This window comes from Callospermophilus lateralis, chromosome 10, assembly GCF_048772815.1.
Source record: "Callospermophilus lateralis isolate mCalLat2 chromosome 10, mCalLat2.hap1, whole genome shotgun sequence".
NCBI lineage: Eukaryota > Metazoa > Chordata > Mammalia > Rodentia > Sciuridae > Callospermophilus > Callospermophilus lateralis.
This window is the reverse complement of record NC_135314.1, coordinates 91,984,378-92,009,085: the sequence shown is the minus strand read 5'-3', so window position 1 is coordinate 92,009,085 and position 24,708 is coordinate 91,984,378. Positions and strand designations below refer to the sequence as shown.

Below are 24,708 nucleotides of genomic sequence, written 5' to 3'. Positions count from 1 at the left end.
TATATTATATTAATTATATATTAATATATTAATTTATATTATCTGTTATTTGTTGATACTTGGATCATCATAAGGTCTGTAAATTCTAGTTTCTCAACTTTGACATACTTGATTTGATGACATTTTTGTTGTCTCATATATATATATATATATATATATATATATATGTCATATATTGCATATATGTTCAGAATATATACATATATATGTTCAGAATTGTTATTTTATGTTAAAATGATTATTTTACTATGCAAAATTTTCCCAATTATCTTAGTAATGCTTTTTTTTTTTTTTTTTGAGAGAGAGAGAGAGAGAGAGAGAGAGAGAGAGAGAATTTTAATACTTATTTTTTAGTTTTCGGCGGACTCAACATCTTTGTTTGTATGTGGTGCTGAGGATCGAACCCGGGCCACACGTATGCCAGGCGAGCGCGCTACCGCTCGAGCCACATCCCCAGCCCCAATGCTTTTCTTAAAGCCTGTTTATATTAATAGGGTCAGTTGTGTCTTCCTGAGCTTAGTGTTAGCATTGTGTATTTTTTCCACCCTTTCACTTTTAGTTTGTTCATGTCTTTGTTTTCAATGTATGTTCCTTTTAAACATAACATTTTAACCTTAATTTTTTTTTATACAATTATCATATTTTTGCTGAAATTTCTCAATTCTTCATGCTTGTTAACCTCTGTTTAAACTGTGTTCTTTAACATTTTTACCATAGTGTCTGCAAATTCTTTGTTGGGTAGTTCCAACATTTGAGCTATCTCTGGATTTGCTTTTATGTACTATTTTATCTCTAGTTCAGGGTTTGCATATTTTTTTTTGTCTGTCTTGCAATTTTTCATTGCTTGAAAGACATTTTTGTATAATAGAATAGTGAAAACTAAAGTATTAATATCCACTTTAATTTTAATCTACGTACTGGATGGAGACTGAATTGATACGATATATAGTTTTCTTGTGTTGGGCTTTATTTCAACATTATTTTAATTTACTTTTCTTCTGTCTTTAAATGTGTCAAGGATTGAATGGAGAGTTTCCCTTCTGCAGGTCTTGGAATGAGAGCACTGTCAAGACTCCAGAGATCTGCTCAGCCTTCAGATTGGGTCATCAGCTTTTGGAACTGTGGGGTAGCCTAGTTTCTAGGCTTGTTGTCAGGTTTTGGGGTCTCGGAAGAGTTGTCTTTGCTCATAAGCCCTGTGCCATGCTTTCTGAACCTTGGAAGACCTCTTTCAAACCTGTTATCCCTCCTCTAGCCTTTGGAGGACTGAGGATCCATAAACTATGAGGACACAGAGTGCTTTGAAGACGTCGCTCTTTAGCTCTTTTGACTAGTCCTCACTCTTTGGTAATTGAAAGTAAAGTTGTAATTTTGTATGTGTAAGAGTGTGTGTGTGTGTGTGTGTGTGTGTGTGTGAGAGAGAGAGAGAGAGAGAGAGAGAGAGAGAGAGAGAGAGATCTGATTCCTTCCAACTTTCTTTGGATGTTAATATTCTCTCTGTTTGCTTTTCTGCTTCAAGACAACCTACTTTGAGAGAGTTTTGCACTTGAAAGGCTGTGCACACCACAAAGGGGCTATCTCATAGCTCTAAATCTTGGGCATCTTCCTACTTTTGGTGTATTTCTTTCCACTTGGTGAATATCCATGTGTAAGAGTGGGCAGATGGGCGCAGTGGGTAGAAATCCTCCAAATTATAGTCTACCATGTCAGCCTACATGTTGTTCTTAACCATTTTTAAAATCTGTATCTAGTACCTACTTCTTTCCTTCCACCACCTCACTCTCATGATGTATGTTTTCCTCAGTAACTTAGTGTCTCTCTTCTGTGGAGGATTAAACACTTTCTGAATACTAGTTTTTATTTAGGTTTTATTGTATCCTCTTTCTAATGGAGTTTAAAAACTAATTTTTGTAGCCTATCTGGATTTTTCTTGTTCTTATTATTGGTGTGGAAATGGCAGTCTTTCATAAGTTTCTCATTTGACTGGAAAAGAAACTTCCTGTATTATACTATTAATTAATTTAAAATGCCTTCCTTTATGCATGAGATCTCTGGTATAGGTGCAAATAATATGTGTAGAATAAGAGTCAAACAATTACAACTCCCTTTTCTCACTAGAAAGTGTTTACAGGAAATTAGATTTTTTTTTTTGTTCTCCCCTGAGTTTAGCAAACTGGATTTTATAGTACTTAAAACATGAAGAATACTGGAGCAGAGCATCTCAATGACTCATGCTCTCCTTCTGGTTTCTTGAAATTCAAATTTGGAAACATTCAATAGAAATATTTTGGTGCTCTGAACTTGTGATGGTGTATATAGGACCCTAATTGTCACTGACTCATTCAGAAAAGATGTTTTTTCTTTGCATTCTATTTCTTCCTCCTTTACTTAAAAGAAATGTATTGATTTACTTAAGGAAGATTTGTAATCTCACTTATTGTTCCTATTTTACTTAACAAATTAACATCTTTATTTTAAAGTCCATACATTTTCAGTAATTATATAATTATGCAATCCATATATTTCCAAATTTTATATATTTACCTATTTTAGTCTTTTCTTTTAAATTATTGCTTTTATCTGTTTAATTACTTGCACTGCTTGTTTAATGCAATACAGGTCATTTATATAAGAGTTCTGGTATGCTTATCTAAACATATTCAAACATATTAATGTATGTGTGTATTTATTAATATACATACCCATATTTTAATAGGATTTCTTTATCAATATAAAGTTTTTGGTGTTAACCTACACTCTGAAATAGAGCAATTCTGTAACTTGTTTATCTCATTCAATATCTATATACTATTTTATATATCAATAACCTATTTTTCTTTCTGTTGTGGGAATTGTCATATTTATAACTTCGATAGATCACCATAGCAATTTGATCAGGCACCTTGCCCTGATTGAATTCTGTCTGGACAAGGATTAAGTAGCCATTTGACACACATTTATTTTCCTTTGGTGCATATAAATCTCCCATCCTTGGAATGGAGAATGGATATTAATTTTATTTTTTAAGCATTAGCTTGCAAAATTTTCAGAGTAATTCCCATTCCTAAAATCTTCTTTATTGGTTTTATATTGATGAGTATTCTTGGTATAATGGAAAATAAGATTGCATAGAATTTGTGATGAACTGCTCTTTTTTCTTTTCTTTTTTTTTTTTTATATCATGAGTATAGTTTAGTCTGATTGTCCAGTGTTGGATGGGACCCAGTAGACCTTCTGCTCCACAGCTGATTTACACTTCTGGGTTGGCTAAGTACAGATGGGGCTTGAAATATTGTATACTATTGCCAAACAAATTGGATAAAAGTAAATCAGATAAGGAAGTCCTGATTAGGTTAAACTTGAAACAATATGGAGAGACTTATCTATGTTTTTGGAAATAGTTTTTTCTTCAATAGAGGCTCCTTTGACATTGAAAATGACCTTTGATGCTTAAATCTTTACTGGGCAATGGACCCCCCTTCCCTGGGCTGGCAAGTTAGATTTTCCTGTATAGCACAAACATATGCAAAAATACAAAATACATACAAAATGAACAATGAAGACCTCTGTCACTTGAGATCTGTCACTCTGCACTAGTACAACATGACCTATGGGTCTAAACATCTATGCTGTGATCAACTCCATGCAGACTCCAGGGAAAATCTTCATGTCTTTAACCTTGTATTGTAGAAATCATAGGAGACTTCTTCCAAGTGTGACAAAGGTTTGAGGTATATGTCTTCACCAACATCAGAAATTGACACTGTGTTCTTGTACAGGAAGGATTTGAGAGGCAGAGAGGCCTCACGGGGAGAAAAGAAACCTTTCCTGCCTTGTCGAAGGCTTCCATCCAGGCCACAAGACTGCAACCGATTTTGCAGTATAATGAAATATTATTTTTCAGAAGTGAAGAGAGTCCTTTATTCTATTTGTTTTCCTTTTGAGTTTGTGGTTCTGAAGATACTAGAAAAATAGTATGAAATTTAGAACAGTTGCATATGATAGCTGAGGGATTTTTACAATAAGAAGCCAATTATATTTACTCTGAAACTTGCATATATGTATATTGAGAGCTAATTTAGGTGAAGTATAATATCAGTTTCTTACACTGGTTGTAAAATGGACATTGAATACAAGAATTGAAAACAGATGTGGTTTTATTTTTAAAAGTCTCCATTAAATTTTCAAAAAATCAAATGCAAACATCACACTTTAACCCAATTTAAGTTTTACTAGTCATTAATTTTAACATACATTTTATAATAATAGTTGACAGAATATTAAAAAATAACTCTTTGGAAGATGCAAAAAAAAATTAATTTAGAAATTTGACAAATAATGATGAAATATATTCAAGTTTCTATATTTTTATTAAATTCTTATTAGTGCATTATAGTTACAGATAATAGCAGGTTTCATTGTGACATATTCACAAATGCATATAATATAATTTGCTTCATTTCATTCCCTTGTTACTTTTCCTTCCACCAATCTGCTGATTTTCCTTCTATTTATTTGCAGAAAAAAAATCAACAAAATTACTGTGTGTGTGTGTGTGTGTGTATGAATATATCACAATGAGTCCTAATTTATGCTTAATTATCATGCACCAATTAAAGTTTTGTATACTTTTGAAAATAATTATATTGCTTTAAATTACTTAAATTGGTCCCATCAACAGAATATGAACTGTATTAAATTATGATTATAATAATTAAATATCAGTGTTTCTATTGAAGTGAAATGAAGAAAAAAATACATTTATGTAGTAATATAAACTTTAAAAAATAAATTTATCTAATATCATAGCAACCTGTGAATTATGTTTATTTTTAGTTTGTTACACATTAAAATCTCATCAAATAACCAAGGAATAGTTATGGTTCTCTGATATTTTTTAAACTTTCAGTTTATAAAATGATAGCTAATTCAGATTTATTTATTATAAAAGGTATATTTGTCAAAGTATAAGGACAAATATAATTTAGGTAATAATATATAAACTCAATTTATAGAATTTAAATATTTAAATGTTTAGTGGTTAAATATTTAATATGAAATTTTAAATATTTAATTATGGTATGTGAGTCTCATTGGGCCTCTAGTTCTATAAGTATTGGTGGTAGTATTGCTTCTAATTCCAAAATAAAATAGAATATTGGCTGGTCATTTAAAATTAAAGGGTCATCACTAGTTTCCATAAGTATGATATTAGTATCATATAATAAAATATTCTTTTATAGATATACTTACAGAATTATTTAGCAACTGAAAAGTGATAGTGTTAGAAATTAAAACGTGACCCCAAAACATCACTGAATTTTCTTGTTTTTATTATCTTCAGGGAATTCTACATGTAAGAAGAGGGGCATATATGTAAATCAAGGCTTGGCAAAAGTTTATTTCATTTGATCAACAATTTTGTCTTCATCATTGTCTCAAAATATATTTTGAACTGAGAGTCAAAGCCGGTTCCTAGTCCAGTTCTGTCCCTCAGTTGCCCGCCTCCTCTTCTTCCAACGTGACAGATGCCACTGTGTCCTTTGTCAGGGACTTTCTGGCTGCTGTAAGACCAGGGTTGCGCCTGTGGAGCCGGTCAAGCTGCCTCTGCAGGTGCAGCATGCTGACAAGTACCTCACCGCGGATAAGCAGTACCAGGGCATTATAGACTGCATGGTTCCTATCCCCAACAAGCAGGGAGTCCTGTCCTTCTGCCGTGGTAACCTGGGCAATGTCATCAGCTACTTCTCCACCCAGGCTCCCAAGTTTGCCTTCAAAGATAAATACAAGCAGATCTTCCTGGGTGGCATGGAGAAGAGGATCGCTTCTGGCGCTACTTTGCAGGGAAAAGTAGATGAAATCAATACACACCCTTGTGTTTTGTATGTCCTCTTCATTTTGCCCTAACCCATCCAGCAGCTGGTGTGGTGAAATGGAGAGCTAAAAGAGAATTCAAAGGCCTCCGTGACTGTGACTGCCTGGTTAAGATCTACAAATCTGATGGGATTAAGACTTTAATGCGTCCGTGCAGGGTAGTATCATCTACCAAGCTGCCTACTTTGGTATGTACAGCACTGTAAAGGGAATGCTTCCAGACCGCAGAAGACTCACATCTTAATCAGCTGGATGATTGCACAGCCTGTCACTGCGTTGCTGGGTTGACTTCCTATCCATTTGGTACTGTTCACCGTGGCATGATGATACAGTCAGGGCTCAAAGGAACGGACATTATATACAGGCAAGATTGACTGCTAGACAAAGATTGTTCCTGATGAAGGAGGCAAAGATTTTTTTCAAGGGTGCAAGGTTCAGTGTTCTCCAATGTCCAATGGGTACTTTTGTACTTGTATGATGAAATCAAGACGTTCATATAAGTTATTTCCTATGTTTTCTCTGACCTGTGAACAGCATGTTGTATTATATAACATATCTTGAGCATTCTGGACAGACTCTTGGCTGTTTATCAATGCCAAGTATTTCCTGGATGAAAATAGAAAGCAATAATATTCATCTAACCAGTTTTCTCTTAAAGCCATTTCCATGATGATGATGATGATGATGATAATGATGGGACTCAATTCTATTTTTTTTTTATTTCATCTCTCCTGATAAATAACAAATTTGAAGAAATAAACATATATAAAAACAAAACAAAAAAATTCTTGAGGCATTACAGTTCAGGGGTTAAAACCATATGTTATTTTAAAATGAGTCTGATCTGAGTTTCAATTTGACAGGTTTTTTTTCTAACTTTTTTTAAAAAAAATAATTACTGATTGTTTATTGTATAGGTTAAGTTATCCCTAATGCTCCTAGCATAACTCATAACATTGCTTTCTTAACCTCAGTCCTTTCAGCAAAACTCTGTAAAATTCCCAGGAATACTTCTCTTCTAAAAACATCACAAAGAATTGGGACAAATTTAGTTAGTAATCTACATGAACAGTAACCACTGGGATCTTGAATTATTATTATTATTATTTACATCCTTCATCTTTTTTTCTTTTATTTTTAAATTTATTCTAATTTGTTACATATGACAGCAACATGTATTTGAATCCATATTACACATATATCGCACATTTTTTCTTATCTCTGGTTGTGCATGACGTAGTCACACCATTCATGTCTTCATACATGTACTTAGAGTAATGATGTCCATCTCATTCCACTGCCTTTCCTACCCTCATGCCCTCTCTCTTCCCCTCCCTCCCCTTTGCCCTATCAATTTCACAGTTTTTTCTAACTTTTTGATGTGAGGCAAGTTATTTAGCCAACTAAAAGTCTCAATTTCCTCATTTTAGAAATGACAGTAATACTACTAACACTGATCTCATAGCATTAGAGTGAGGATTAAACAAAAAAAAATGTATTTTGCTTAGCACAATAATTGACTGAGAACAAGCACTCAATAAGATGATAGCTACTTAATAGGGTCAGCCAGCATTAGTTCTGGGTTATAAGAAGATTATTTTGATATGAAAATAGTCTCTTTATTTATGAAAATAGATGATTGATAATTTTTATAAAGTCTTTTTTTCTCCCTGGCATTCAGTTAATTGTAGCTGTAGTTTAAAGTCCACCTTGTCTGTTTTTCTACCATTCGTTCCTTAAGGGAAAGTGAACCATTCTGGTTTGGAGATAATGAAGCTGAGAAATTTTCAGATTCTTTCCTTGGATGTTTGTGATAAAACATCCTTGTTCTTTTGAGCTGGGATGGGCTGGTAGTGAGGGAAAAAGAGAAAAAAGAAGGGAAGAATATTAAAAACCAAAGAAAGAAAATACTGGTTACATAAAAACAATAGACGATGGGAGAAAGTGTTCTAATTTTTAAAGTCAAGTCTTAAAACTACATAATGTAAGTCATTTTTAGTATTAGAGGTAAAAATAGAAAATATATAAGATATCATGGGAAAACTGAAGGTCAGAGAGAATTAAAAGATAATGTAAAAACTAGTAGGTTTTTGTTGCTCATCCTCTGGAGATTTCCCTTCTGGTACCACTGAGTCAGATTATCAGATTTGTGTGTGTGTGTGTGTGTGTGTGTGTGTGTATTTACAGTATATATTTGTGATATATATAGCAATTAATCAATAGGAAAATAGGTCTTATGATATTTCTATAGTGTGACACAATATTACATAAATGAAAAGCATTCCAATTACTAAGAAAAATTACAGTGGGTTAAACTGCTCATTTTGAATGTCCATTGGGTGAGACTCCTGGATCTCAGTGCACACATCACTGTACTCAGAGCTCTGGGATTGCTAGAAAGATATTCAAATATGTTCAGCATACTCTAGAAAATGAATATTGTGTGGGGTGTGTGCCCTTGGTTTTTCTGACTTGAAACCTTGAGTACTTTCAGCTCTTTTCTCTCAGCTTCATTTTCTAATACATGTAAGGTCCTTGCATCATCCCTGTTTTTCTTCACAGTTTCCCATGAAAACTCTAGCCTATTTTTCCCATAGTGACAGTGTTCGCAGCCCCCAATTCCATATGCTATAAGAGAGCAGCAAATGCTATGAAATAAGAAAGCAAGATAATATGTGTTACTGTGCAGACCAGATGCCAGATGCCCGTGAGACAGGGTGAATTCTGATGCAAGATTCTGTTTGTTCTCTGAGGGTGAGGGTACCAGAGACAGGTTTGAAATCTTGTTTAAAGTTGACCTCCTACAGCAGGTTTTCAGGTTAACAAGTAGAAGACAATCATCTTAAGTAAGTAATAAGTAGCTTTTCCCTCTGGGAATGGGGGCTGTAAAGAAGCAATTCCCACAGCAATTTATAGGGAGAAATATATCAGGGGAGCTAAAGAATTACTCCTGAGACCCATTAAATTTGAGCACGATGACATCTGTTCCAGTGATATATAGCTTATGTGCCATGCATGTATTTTTGCTTTGGATGATCATTGACTTTGTGTGCTTCAAATACAAATTCATCTTCATGATATAGGAAAAGGCAAAAGAGAACCTTTGGCAAATGTTCTTTCATTAAAAAAGTGAATTGTTCCTAGACAGATTGTCAGCCGTCAGCCACATAGGCATGGGAGTAGAGTGACAAGAGGTTTCCTGCATGGAAGTTTGTAACTCAAAGTAAAAAAAAAAAAAAAAAAAAAAAAAAAAAAATATATATATATATATATATATATATATATATATATATATATAGAGAGAGAGAGAGAGAGAGAGAGAGAGAGAGAGAGAGAGAGAGAAAGAGAGAGAGAGAGAGAGAGAGAGAGAGAGAGAGAAATTAAGCAATTAAATAAGGGAATGTAGAGACAGAGAACATATTCACCATGTTAAAGGATTTCCTCATTGGGATGCTGAGGGCTAAGAAACCATGTTCTGTTCTTATTGAAATGCAAGGGAAGACACAGATTCCACCAAATAGGAAGAATCTGGTTAATGTGCTGAGAGGAAGACTTACCATGACAACCTTCCTGTGATGGGCAAAGATGCAGCTTGATGTGTCTGCAAAGACATTGTCATCTCATGTCTGGCGGAGGGAAAACAAGAATGAGTGGGAATGAGTGGGACACAAAGTTGCTCTCTTCAAGTAGTGGGCCACTTTGTGTTAACTGACTTAATTCTCACATTCTTGTCTGCCTTTCACAGACAAGAAAATTGAGAGTTTGGAACTTCACTAGAATATACTGCTAGCCTTCATAGTAAGATATAAATATTTGGTCCAATCTAATGGGAAAGTCTTGTTTAGAGTAGAAATTAAGGTTTTAAAAAAAACCACACATGATTTATTATTTTGTGGACCAGAAAAGAGAAGTCCTGGGTTATAGCTCTATTTTACCATTTATTAGCTATATGCCCTTGGGCAAGTACGTTAAACTCTCTGTACCTCAGTTTCATTATCTATAAAGTGTGAAAAATAATACCAGCTTCCATACCTCATAAAGCTTTAGAAGGAGAAAATGCGACAAAGTATGTAAAATTGATTTGAAACTGTGAGTGTTATGCAAATCTGTGCTTTTGTTTTTGTTATTATTTTGGAATGATAACTGGCAGAAAGATACTCAATAACCCGAGAATGATGCAATAAAAAGGTTATTTTTATGCTTATATGAATTAAAATTATTCAGAAACATGATTTTAAAGATCAAAGGAGAAAGAAGTTTGCCTTTGAAATGAAAATGAAAATTAAACACACTTAAGAGCTCAACGTAATAAGATAACATATGGGCTTGAAGCATAGGTGTCCCCTGAAAATTCTTAGGGCTTTTTATTCCTTCAATTAAAGAAAAGAAAGAAAAGAAAGCTTGTAAACAAGACAAGATGTGGGTTTCTATGGCACAAAGAAATCCCTTACTAGACAAATACACAAGTTTATTATTAGTGTGTAGTCTTTGGACTCTCTAAAATGAATATAATATTTTTGTTTACAGAATTGTAAACCCACTCATCCATATTATTACCAGGTCCCCATGCTCCCAAAAGAAAATAATTTCAATTAAGAAACTTTTGTCTTCCTTGGGATCAAAGAAAGTATAATGAAGGAATGAAAACTCATTTAATTCCTATAGCAGATTTTTTTTATATGTTAAATTTGAAATAAAATTTGAGTTCCAGTTATATGATTTCTTGCTTTTTAAAATATTAGGTCTTTCCCCTAGATTTCCAGTACTGGGAAAGAAATATTGACCTTTACCCCCATTTGATTTTATCTTTGTACCCATCACTGACGATGACAAGATTTAATTCTTGGAATTTACTGGATAAAGTTTCATGGTTGTTTTTGTCTTCAGCGGTTTTAAAATTAGATATTTCACTTCTATGGATTAAAGGAATTTTCAATTTTGGATAGCAAAGAGAAGGTCTGCTGTTGTCATAGCTGTCACAAAGGAATGAGGAATCTCTAAAATTAATTATATGAGTCATCTGATCCCGAAGGGTCAAACTCAGAGCAGTTTCTCCCTGATTATCTTTAAGATGAGATGTTAAGTATTCTCCTGCCTTTGCATTTAATTGGACTATAATTTATACCATTGGCTCTCTTAATTTTTCAGGACTTTAGACCCAGACTGGAATAAACCATGGGCCCTCCTTGGTCTCTGCACCTTGTCCCCCAAACATTGTCCACGTGTTAAAGACTTAGTCCTCAGCTTGGTGCTATCAGGAGGTGGTGGAAATTTTAATAGGTTGGGCCTAGGAGAGAGGTCTTCTTGTCATGGAGGGCATCCTTTTGAAGGGGACAATAGGACCTCAGCCTTTTCTTTCTCCTTCCCTTGTGTCTCAGCTGTGAGGCGAGCAGCTCTGCTCTACCAGGTTCTGTGGCCATGAGCTTCCACCACAACTTCATGGGGTCAACCAACACTGGACTGAAACATCTAAAGCTTGAGCCGGAATAGATCTCTCCTCTTTATAAATTGATCATCTCAGAATTTTTTTACACCAAAGTTGATTGACATAGTGTCCAACTGAACAACTGAAGGTCTTGAACTTCTCAGCCTGTATAATTATTGTGGGGATCGATCTCTCTCCCACCCCCCACCCCCCCGTCTCCTACTGGTTCTGTTTTTCTAGAAATTTCAGAAGAATATACTGATATGACAGGATTCTTGCTCAGTAGTATACATCTTCAGGATGGGAGGATTTTATAAACTTACTAAGCAGGACTCTTGTTAAAACTGGGCTATTCTAGGTCTGGCAAGCACAGGGCCCAAGGCTGGGGACTAGTTCAGAAGATAGCTTAGACCACCAAAAGTTGTCTGAAGTTTGGTCAAGAAGAGATTTGTGGTAGTCAAGTTTGTGTGTGAATGTGACTGGGCTAAGGGATGTCCAGATAAGTAGTAAAACATTATATCTATGAGATTGTCTCTAGAAGAAATTCACACTTGAATCAGTAGATTAGGTAAAGGAAATCTGTCCTTAACCATCAAAGGAAGTAGGCATCATTCAATCAACTGAAGGAACAGAATACAACAGCAGAGAAAGGGTGAGGTCTCTTATTGGGACACGCATCTTCTCCTTCCTTTTATGCTCTTGGCTTCAGATTAGGAATTTATACCCTTGGCTTCCTAGTTCTTGAGACTTCAGACTTAGACTGAATCATACCACCAGCTTTCCTGGTTCTTCAGTTTGGAGATAGTATATCATGGAACATTTTGACCTCAGTGATTTCACGAGCCAATTCCCACGGTGAATTTCCTCTTGTATCTAGTCCTACTAATTCTGTTTCCCTGGAGAATCATAATACACGAGTCTTTCCCAGTTCTTCTTCTTGTTCAAGGAAAGCAGAGACGTCTTTCTTTCCTTTGAACAATAGAAGTCCATCTCTCCTTCAACTGTGTTTTGTTTCTTAGGGAACAACCACACCACATGCTGTCGCTTTGTAGCAGGGTAAACCAGTTGAGAGAACTTCCAGATGTTGTGTGAAGCGTGTTAGTTGCCACACTGCAGAAACACTAGTCACGAAGGTACCCATTGTTTATTTTTGGTTTCCATACTTTTTTAGATATAAGGCCACCTGAAGACCTTCAAAGGACCTTGACAACCAGTTTAGTTCTCTGTGACTCTAAATCAGGAGGGCAAAGAAATATTAGAACGCTAGTGTTGGAGAGTTGTAGCCAGAAACTAGAGGAAACTGGAAGAATTAAGAATTTGGTAAGGATTGAAAAAAAAAATGTACAAGGTGGTAGAAGTTAGTCCAGTTAACAAAGGTAGGTAATAAAAATTTCAAAGTTAATGATCTTGAGTCTGATAACTCCCAAAGGGTATGCTATAGTTTTCCAATGAAACATAAATTTTCTCCCTACAGTTATTTCCCTTTTTGATTTTTATTTACAAATTAGATTTACTCTCCTTTGATTTGGCCTGATAATTTAGATTAATGTATCAAGAATTATAATGAAGAGCATAGACATTTTTAGTTTGCTTTGCTGGCGGTTTTAAAGGGAAATCTGAGATTTGACTTTTAAATGCATCTTAAGATCAGAAAGCCAAGCAAGTGATTTGCCAACAGACTTCACTGCAATACCTATTGGTTTGGGGGAAATTCCTTTCTTCTCAAGATTCCCAGAGTGTCTTAATATTCCTGGGCTTTGCAGGAAGTGACTCTTTACTCATCTGTAAGGCTGAGAACCCTGTGAATCAGGTAGCAGCTGGTTTTTCCAAGAGGGCTTTGTATTTGATTCCATAAAATCAAACTTTTTTCCTTAAAACTCTGTGGTCATACCTGATTCTATACGTCATTTTCAAATATGAAATACCAAAGTCTTAGTTACATAACCAATTTTTCCAATTATGTCCTTTGATAAGAAGGACAGATTCTTATTGAACTTATGTAAATAAGTATATTGCCATGAAAATAAGAATATAGTTATTTGCATAAATTTAGCAACAGTTCCCAATTCTAGAAGGATCAGGAAAGGAGATTAAAAACGATGCTATATTTCTATCTCCCAAAGTACAATCTATTAAATTATTGTGTTATACATAACTTTAAAGGAAGAAGGGTAGCTTAAATTCAGAAAATGAAACGTTGAAGCAGGTCAATGCAAGAAAACAAATTCATTGGTTTATCTCTACTTTATATTTTTACCTGAATTATTTCTGGCAGATGGAACAAGTTAAGGTAATCTACTCAATATGAGGCCACTTTTCACCAGTATTTATGGAGGTGATATTTAGGGTTTTTCATTTGTGTGATTTATAATCTTATAGAGCCAGTGGGTTAGAAATTAGGTGAAACAGTGAAGGATATCAAACAACTGTCTGGTTGCATTCAAATACCATCTGAGTGGATTAAATATTCAGTTTATTTCCTATTAGCCATTTGCTCTCTTCTCAGCCTCAAATGGGTACTTGGGGGAACTTTCTGAGTCATTTGAGAAACCCCCACAGAATAGGAAGCTAAAGTTTTAGCAACTATGGGGAGATCAGGGTGTGAGGCAGGAAAGGCAAAGTCTGGCAGAGCAGACAGAGGGATGAAGGAGGCAGGGGACTGAAAGGGAATCACAAAAGATTCCAGGGAACTGATGGGAAAATCAAGTGGTAAAAAGAGGAAATAGGAGAAGAAGCAATCGGAAGAGAGCAGTCTTAGAGAAAATCTTAAGTTTCTCAAAAATACCATTGATGATCCAACTTATCCTTACTAAAAGCATGCCAAGAAGAGGGGGAAGGGCCTGCAACGTGGCGACAGAGCATACTGTCAGCAGAAACTCCAGGAGGAGAGAGGTTCAGTTGACTGAGATGCTCCCATATTCTTAATTAGTGGTATCCTTCAACCAGAGGGCCTGGGAACTCTCACACACAGACTCTTAAGCCCGTGGGCAGAGAACTGGAATGACATTTCAATTTCTTACAAATAAAGAAACTGAAGACTCTAATCCAGCTTCTCTCAAACAGAGAAGCTAAACTCTGAAGCAAGTTATCACAGAGAAGCCTGGGACTCTAAGGCAGTTTTTGGTTGCCTGAGAATCCAGCTGAACTTCTAACTGAAAGGCTTCACAAAGAGCCAGAAAAAAACAAACGTCTAGCCCAGGAGACTGGAGATGAATCCTCACTTGTAAGAAGGAGCTGATATTCTATACAGGAATATTCTTGCTCAAACAGGTACCTTTAAGCCTGGAGCTCTACCACTGCTTCAAAGGATATTTATGAAATATTAAGAACCACTATCTGTCCTCACCATGTCTCCACAGACCTTGAGCTCTTGATTCAGGAGTCAGGGCAGCAGTGTACTGATTAGTCAGGAATGAAGACAACACCTTCAAAAGTGCCCACTTGGGACTCTGGGTGAGAGATCTGGTGGATCAATGGTAAAACTGATCCTAAGTTATGGCTCCACAGCTGTTGGAAACATTAGTTGGAAACTTGTTAAAAATGGGTAAAGAAAACTCTATTCAGGACTGTTGAGACAGGTGTTTAGACTTCCCAGAAGCGGGGAGAGATCAGGCTCAACAAGACTGTAGCCAAGCAGAAGGCTTGGGGTCAAGGGAGGCCAGTGGATTAAGATTACTAACCGGAGACATGGCAGGTAGACTGACTTCACAAGATTCTTACTGAGTTCAGGCCAAAGGGTCAGATATCAAGAGTGGGAGGATTCTCTCTAACTTGGTTTACTTGCATTCTTGAAGAAACTGGGCAAACAAGAAGTAGCGACAATTTCAGGCCTAGTCACAAGGGGATTTACAGCAGATTGACTAAAGTTTTGTCAAGGAGAAAGTTTGTCACTCTCTGAGGGCTGTTTATCGCACCAGTATTGAATGCTACTGTATTTCAAACTCTTTTCTGCTTTGAAAATTGAAAAATGGTACCCAGACTTTAATTTTTTTCTTTCTTTCTTTATTAGAAATGTTAATAAAGGGAGGCTTAATTGACCATGTGGAAAATGCATTTTTAAGCTCTCTCTACATAGAATTTTAAAGCAAAAGACTTCTAAACTGTGATGCCAATGAATAAAGTAATTCTTGTCAAACACATTCATTTAAGGAACCACTCTAAATTTATTAAATTCTAAGTTAAGGTATCAAATATTGGAAATTCGTTTGTAATGTTTGTATATTAAAATTTACTACAACTTACTCTAAGTGACACATAAAGAGAAAATTAAATACATAAGCACATAAAACATTTTAAAATTTTACATGTATATTCAAACAACCCATTGATATGGAGTTATGAACAATTCATTAAAGTAGACGATAATGGGCACATTTAAGATATTAAGATGGAAAGCACTGCACTAAAAGAAAACCTCAGTACTTTTTTATGTCAATTTAATTATAGGTTTGTTTTAACCTGTTTTTAATGGTTAATAGTGTTATGGAGACAGTGCAACTGAGAATGGACATTGGAAACAGAAATTGCTGTGGGATTAAAAGTTAATGGTAGACTTGAATTGGATATGTAACAACAACTTTTAAGAGCATTGTTAATCTGTCAACATGTGAGTAATATCTATATTATTTGTAGGCACCTTCACAGTGTCCAGGAACTGCCAAGTAAGTGCTTTCCATTAAGAGAAGACAAACAAACAAAAAAACACAACTCTTCTTCCATTAAAAATATTCAGTATTGTTATGGCTTAAATCAATGACTGTTATTGAATACAAGCAAAACTTCTAAGGCATATACAAAGTTAGACCTTTTAAATATTCCTAGACTTTTTCTTATATTCCTTTTTGTTGTTGCTGTTCCTAGTCTGGTAAGGATAAAAGACATAACTGTGAGTTAAGCAATTCAAGAATAGTTCACCTAACATCATAAAATCACAGAAGTCTTAACTAAAAATAAACACTGATGCAAACACTGAAAAGCACATGGAGATAAGGAAAAGAGGAAGAACTACTGACGTGGCTGAAGTGGTGTGAAATGCAAACTTTTATGAAAAAATGAAATTCTGCAGGATCTTGAAGAGTGGATATAATTTTTGCATTCAGAAAGAAGAAGTATATTCAACTCACAGAAATGAAATGACATAAGGTCTGTTCAGGAAACTAGTTTGGTTATAGAAATAAAGAATGAGTAAGGACTAGAAATAAGGCTTTTAACACCTTCTCTAAGGAACAAACAAAGCCAACCAGACAGACAAGAAGCATCCAGATTCACTCACTTGAGCTTAGTTTTGTTAGGGTTAAACCCTGAAGGGGAACGATATGACCTGTGACTATGAAGTATTGAATCAAAGGATCTCTGAAAAAATAACAGAGGATAAAAACAAGTGAAAATCAAAGTGGCTAGCACAGAAAATGATGTCTGAAGTTAAAGGGTTGCCTTTAAAGAGAAAAGGATGAAAGAAATGGTTTAGATGGACTTATAATAGAAGTTGGGGAGTTCTCCTGAGTGTGTGTGTGTGTGTGTGTGTGTGTGTGTGTATAAATATATATGTATATTTATATTTATATATATATACACACACACACACATATATATATATATATATATATATTTAGAGATGCACTTGGAGAGACATATGGTTTCATCTATGGTTGAAGACGGTGCTGCTAAGGACATCATGCATGGAGTTGATATGTTAGTTTGGGAGCAAATTATCAAGAATTATAAATTTTAAGCTGGGGGTAGTCATGAAACTTACTCTGAAAATAATGTTGATCTCCTGGAAGTTTGGGTAGAAGTAACTGATATGAAAAAATAAGAAATTTAGGAAGTCTACTTAGGAGGTTACCAAGGTAAGTAGTGATAAGGATATTTATTACCTAGAAAATTGGAAATGGTGTTGTAATTTGGATATGAAGAATTTCCTAAAGTTCATGTGTGAGTGCAGGAATGTTCAAAGGTGAAATCAGATTATAAGAGTTGTAACCTAATCAGCAAATTAATCCATTTGCAGATTAATGATTTGAATGCACTAACAGTTGATAACTGTAGGTAACAGCACATGGCTGAGGAAGTAGGTCATGGGGTGGGGATTCGGGCTGAGGTGGAGGGGCATGCTCTTGGAGATTATATTGTCCCTGGCTTCTGCCATTCAAGCTCTCTCTGTTTTCTGGCTGTCACTAACTGAGCAGCTTTCCTACACTGTCCTCTTCTGCCATGAAGTTCTGCCTCACAGGGACCCACTGCAATGGAGTTGACTGTCCATGGACTGAACCTCTGAAATCTGGAGCTCAAAATACTTTTCCTTCTCCAAGTTTTCCTTGTTAGATGTTTTGATAACAGCAACAAAAAGCTAACAAAAGGGAATGAAAAAGATGTGAGTCACTAAAAAGGATTATTTGTCTTCCAAGAGGGAGATCAAGAAAAATAAATGACTCAAAAACACTTTTGAGGGTTTAAGAATAGGAGACTAGGAGACTATTCTGGGGAACCTTATGGAAGGGGGGAAAGCCTTACATTTGTGAGGATCACTTTCCTTCAACTAGAAGAAAAGTTTAAAGATAGTCATTTATTGCATTTAACCTATAAAGGATTTGTGGCTGACTAAATTTCTTAGGCTTTTCTATATTTTAAAGTTTTAAAAATCCATACTGATGAACATCCGTCACTTCATAATTATGATAGGTTTAGGTGTTTCCTTTGATTTTTCTTGAAAACGGATAGACAATATTTATATGAGTCAGCATCAATCAGTTAAGTTTGACTAGTTATTTGGACCTGGTTTCTTGGAAAATGTTACTACACAGCTACTAACATGGAAATGGTCTTCTTGAAGACAAAGTTCACATACCACCAAAATTTCTCCAGGCTAGTTGTGATGGATCAGACTTTGAAACTTTGTATTACAGAACTGCAAGAGCAAGAGGCACCAGGAAAGGATACAGCAAGGCTGTTGTCAAGGAGGTAGCAAGGAGGAGAGCCAATATCACAAGACTGGAGAACAGTGCTTCTTAAACTTTAATGTGCATACGAATCACCTGCGGGATTCTGTTAAAACACAGACTCTGACTTAGTACTTCTGTGGAGAGGCCTGACTTTCTGCATTGCTAACACTCTCCCAGAAGATGTTGAAGCTGCCAATTTCTGGACCACATTTGGAGTAGCAAAGCACTAGAAATCAAATGAGAAGATTTTTTAAACTAAAAAAAGTTTCTAGCTATATTCTTTCCATTTACCTTTTCAGACTCACTCTCCACCCTTTTCCACCTGGCAGCATGCCCTGGAACCTGACCTTTCCTGACCACAGAAGGGAGACTTTTTGCTCTGGTTTCCTATTGGCTTTTGGTCATTATGTAAGAGGCATCATGCGAAACTGAAAGGAGGAATATAACTGAGATCTGGGTTTTTAAGTTGCTTTCCTATAACAGGATATATATTTTCTTAAAAACCACAGTTTTCACTCTAAGAGTGGCAGGAAGCTATTGTAAGATTTTGAAAAAGGAGGTGACTTGATCTGACTTGTTCTTTAGAGGGTCTGGCTACCTCCTGTGTGTAGAACTAGTTCGAAAAACATCTAACAGTGAACACCAGTAATAATTAAATCCAAAGTCCTACACCAAGCCCTCATTCTGCTTGACCTCTTCAAACAGTGTAGATAATTGATGGGCATGCATTAAAAAGGACTATTTTAATCTCAAAACCACCCAGGGATAGAGAGAATAGGTGGATGTTATCACTCTAAGTCCAGCAGGGCAAGGTGAATGGTGATTGTGAGAACTTAAAAAGCAATTTCTGAATCTTTAAGACATGATACTTATGAGAACTACACTTTTAAGTAGAGAGTTGCAGACAATCTGCAGCAACCTGCATTAAAACTCTTGTTTTCAAAATTATACAATTAAAACCAAAGGGCTATGGGAAAATAGGACCAGGAAAAGCACTCAAAAACTGTCTGTGACAGACATACATGAAGATGTACACCTAGTAGAACTGTTGTACAAGGTTTTACATTAAATGTTGAAGACATACACATAAATATTACAACAAATGTGGCATTTTTTCCTTTTAAGTGACCTAAAGTGTATTTGTGGGTATTGGAAAAATTGCAGGTTGTGGATTGTTATGAAGTGGTAGGAGAGGGTTATGTGAATTTAGAAGGAAAGTTGTAACACCAGATGTCCATTGATGTAGCTCATAATAGAGCAAACTAAGTTGGTAGGTATTTGGGTTGCATGAATGTATTTTGTGTATTCCTACTCTATGCAGCTCAGCTATGCACTTTTCTCTGTTCATATATTATTTCTCTCAGATGAAATTGTGCAGAAGCAAATCTCAAATTTAGTTATGCTCAGCTCTTTTCATAATGTCTTTATCAGATTGGTATACAAATTTGCATTTTTGAAAACAAGGGTTTTAATGCAGGTTGCTGCAGATTGTCTGCAACTCTCTACTTAAAGGTGTGGCTCTTATAATATCATCTCTTAAAAATTCAGACAGTACTTCTAAGTTCTCACAATCACTATTCACCTGGCTCTAGTGGACCTCAAGCGACAACAGCCTCCTACTCTCTCTATCCGTGAGTGATTTTGAGATTGTTTTGTTTATCCATATCCACATCTTTGTAAATAGTCCTTTTTAATGCATGCCCATCAATTATCTACACTGTTTGAAGAGATCAAGCAGAATAAGGGCTTGGTGTAGGACTTTGGATTTAATTTTTACTGGTGTTCACTGTCAGATATTTTACAAACTAGTTCTACACACAGGAGGCAGCCAGACCCTCTAAAGAGCAAGTCAGATCAAGTCACCTCCTTTTTCAAAATCTTACATGGTTTCCTTTCACTCTTGGAGAAAAGCAAAGGTCTTTTCAATGATTTGCAAGATCTGACATGGCCTAAATTCCTGCTTTTTCTCTGTCCTCTATAAGCTCTACTCCACCCCCCACCCCCCTTTAGGTCCGACAGCACTGGCTTCACTGTGGTTCTGGAAAGTGATAGTTTGGCTTCTGCCCTAGGTCCTCTTTTCTCTGCCTGGAGCTTCTCCCTAAGCTATTTGCATGGCTCACTTTCTCCTTGGCAAGTTCTTATTCAAATGTTACCAATTCAAGAAAATGTATGCTGCTTTCCTATTTAGAACTGCAACCTTCACCCCTAAACTAACAGTCCCTCTTAACCTGTTGCCTTTGTTTTTCCTCAGCATTGCTGTGTTTTAATGTCTACATGATTTATTTACTTATTTGAAATTTTTCCTCACGATTTATCCTAACCAGAATATAAATCTCTGAGGGCTAGTAATATTGTCCTATTTTTAAAATAAATACATCTCAAATTTTGATTATACTAGCTACACACCCACTATTGATGCAACATGTGTTTTGCATTTTCTCTTCAATAATAGACAGATGTTTGTGGAGGCATCACAGCTGAATGCATTTGAAGGCTATGTTAAAATTACAATCTGTAACTAAGAACAAATTTTCTAAATATGAAGTTACCTGACTTTTGTGACTGCTATTATCTACTGAAAAACTAATTGATTTTCCTCAACTAAAATGTGTTCAAGTCATAAAAATATGACTCTAATGAGAAGGGAGGGTGACTGAACTACCTAAGTTCTTGGAAATCAACCAAGTCCAATGCCTAAACTACATTGGAATCTTCCTAACATCATTCTTGAAGCCATAAAATATGTTCACTCACAGCCTGAACATATTTTATGTTTTGCTTAATATTTTGTTGGGCTTTCATTAAAAAATATGTTTGAATGAAAAACTGTGTGTCTTTCTGCTCAAGAGCTTCAGCCAGTCGCTATGGTAATAAGATACCACAAGTGTTTTCCATTGAATAAAGGCAGTCTATTGTGTTTAAAATTATCTTTTATAAACTTTTAAATTCCAGTAATCCTTTCTTGCAGTCTAACAACCCATCCACCCCTTCCTTCAGCCAGAATATACATAGAGTCTTGTTCACTCTTGAAGATCCATTTATATTTTGCTGCAAAAAGCTTGGTTTTACGTCTTGTAACTATAACCTGCATCATAAACTCTTTAAAGGAATTAAAGCAGACCAGTGAGATTCCTTTTCAATGAGACAAGTAGATTACATCTCAAGAAAGTTTGAAGACTGTGTTCCTTTCTTTTTTCTCCCACTACTCTTAGCTTTAGCTAAAATAGGCAAATTATTCAAAGATTGAAGTTTCTACATGTTTACAAATGGGAAAACTGAAGGTTTGTAAGAGCTTCCAAAAGATCTCTTTCCTTGTATTATATCTGAGAATAATTTTTATTGAGACTTTAAGAATAGATGAATTTTTATTAAATTGAAATCTCTGAGTTGGCTATAAGGCTAGGTTGCCATTTTGATTACAATGCAGCCAATTACATCAAATATTTAAATTAGGGTTATATTTCACTGTACTTAATTGAATGGTCCTATACAAACATGAAATTCAAACTTTAATTCATATATTTAGAAGTTTTTTTTATGAATGGCAGTTATGTAAATCTTTATAGAATTTATTATTAGTAGTAAAATGATACTAAATCATAATAATATCTAGCCTATCAGTCTTTTATTTGTTCAATGTTTATTCAGCATTGTGTGGAAAGTACATTAAAATAACAGAGAAGAGTCACATTTTAAACTACATTTCATTTTTTTTTTTTAATTGACAGGCACATTACACCTAAAACTAGTAAATGACAGAACTTTGGGGCAACTAAATTACAGTTTTTGTTTCTTTGTAATGAAAATCTTCCTTTTCTATAAGATGTCCTAAAATAAATACTATTCTCAGATTGCTTATAGTGTACTCATTTGTGTCAGAATTATAAATACTATTATCAAATTTTTCCAACAGTGGCAAAATTCTGAGTCAGGAACTTTCACCTTTCAGAAAAGTCAAAGGTCTGGGAAAGATATTAGAAGAAAATACTGCACAGTGTAAAAGAAAAACTGAAAAAGCTCCCAATGATCAGTGTTAAAAAAAAAAAAAAAGTCCAGTGACAATATTTTTAGACATTTACACTAAAAAAGAATAGAACAACCATTGCAAAGTTTGACCAGATAGAAGATGCATATAAAAGAGATATGGAATGAAATAATTTAGTACCTTCACGACAGTTGGTTTACATACATGGGGCTGACTGACAGGAAGGTTCACTCTGAGGAAGGCGTCAATGGTGGTAGCATCAAGTGTAGATCAACAGAGGCTCACTTAGCCAATTTTCTTTTTTTGTGTAGAAAGAGAAAACATACAATGATGCCTGAAACATCTGTTGAATTGTTTTTAGTTTTCTGAGCTAGAATGGGATTTTCAGTTTGAGAAACAGGATTTTAAAAAATAAGGGGGGAATATGGCATAAAAATCAGGAAAGAAAATATTCATGCAAAGGAAAAGGCACAAGAAATACTGAAAATTCATATCTGAAAAAAGTGTGGCAGGAAACTTGATGACATAGCGAACAGACAAGAGATTCTGGATTTTATTTTTTCATACAGTGTAAATTAAAAGAAAAGACAATTTTATACAGTTGGCCTTTAGGGTATATGTATATATATTTTTTTGTCACACTCATTTCTGCTGCTTATGGATTTATGGAGACACAATGGCATTGGAGAAAAGGAGGGTAATGTCCCCTGTGTCTCAAGTGAAGATCCCATATAATTGGCAGTCAGTAGGAAGTGGCAGGAAACTGACCAAAGGTGGTGACTTCTCATTCCAAAAAGTCAAGGAAGATTTAACATCAAACACAAATGTTCTCTATAGAGAAATAAGAGCACAGGACATCAATGATGCAGTTTTAAGAAACCTAGCAAGGAAGCCAAATGACATTATTTATGAGTTAAGCTGAGTACAAATAAATGTATTCACACATGCATACATTCATACACACACACATGTTTCCTGTCTAAATCTATTGGTTAGGATCAACACATAATTAGCTTCTAAATGTCTTTCATTAAGTACTAATAAACTAGGGTTAATTTATACAGTCCAACACTATTGTTGATTAGATCTGATTATGGATAGGAGGGAGGTGGACCCTTTCCAGGTCAGGCAAATGCATCTGCAGAAGTCCACACTGAAGAGCTTAATTAAAGAATTTGAATTTAATACTTCATATTTAATATAAAATAAAAATTTGTATAAGTCAATAATCTTTATGTCATAAAAGAAAATGTAAAAGAATAAGAATAAACCAGAAGATAATTCTTAAAGATTATCATGGAGTAGGGAATTTCTCTTTAATTAAGACCCAAACTCCAAGAGTAATACAAGAAAAATATTTTGATAATTTCACCATATAGCTTCACTATAACAAAAAGTAACTGTACAAAATTCAAAAGGTAAGTAACAAATATTGGAAATATTTTCAATTCATATCACAGAAAAAATAGATATCTCTTAATATACAAAAGCTCTACAAGCCAATAAAGAACTCATAAAATAGTAAATGGGATGCACAATTTTTTGAGAAAACAAAATGTAAATTTTCCCAAAATATATAAAAATATGCCCAAGTTCAGCCATGGTAAGAAAAAAATTTAAAAGCTCTTATAAACAATCTTTGCCTATTAGATTTGCAAATATATGAAAGAGATGTTTGGTAATAAAAGATATTGGTCAGAGCATGGAACAGAAATATTTTATACTTTGCTGGTGTGTGGTTAAATTTATTGTGTTAAAATGTACTCACTGTGTGACCTAACAATTCCTTTTCTGGAATTTTATACTGAAGATACATTTGCACACACAGGAATTGACATATGCTATTTTTATACCTAAATTTTAATTTAAGATGGAAATAATGTAACTATTCTTCACCCATAATTTGGCTAACTAAATTATAATTTGTCTCTTCAAATAAACTATGTATTTTATGCAGCTATAAAAAATATAAGAATCAGACAAGTATCAAGTAGAATGATCTCAAAGATAACCTAAGTCATGAAAAGTTAGGTTTTGAACATTGTGAGTGCTATCATGTATATGCATTATATGTTATTCTATTATATATTAATATAATATACATTACCTGTTTGCCTACATGAAGATTGTGTCTTACATGTCTAGAGAAGCAGACTATAAGAAGGGATCTGAGTAGTAAGTATCTGAAAGAGTAGAATAGGGGAAAAATAATTTTATATGGTACACCTTTTATACTTCTTGAATTTTATATTTTGTGTATGTCTGGAATCACAACAAATATAGGTAGTCCTCATTATGCATGGTTCTGATATGTATGAATACCTGTGCCATGATTTAGTGAAATAAAGCCTGTCTCCAAAAACATGGCTAAAACTATATTTACCATTGCATATTAACCATGTGTAACTGCATATAGAATAGACTGTCCTGATAGCTCTGCAGTTCACCAGTAACTCCATAACTTGCACATGACCAACCACATCAGT

At 34.8% G+C, this 24,708-nt stretch overlaps 1 pseudogene; it reads left to right on the top strand.

The window, feature by feature from the left end:
* The first annotated feature begins 3,607 nt into the window (after window positions 1-3,607).
* LOC143407897 (ADP/ATP translocase 2 pseudogene) overlaps window positions 3,608-24,708 on the top strand; it is a 178,213-nt pseudogene continuing 157,112 nt past the window's right edge.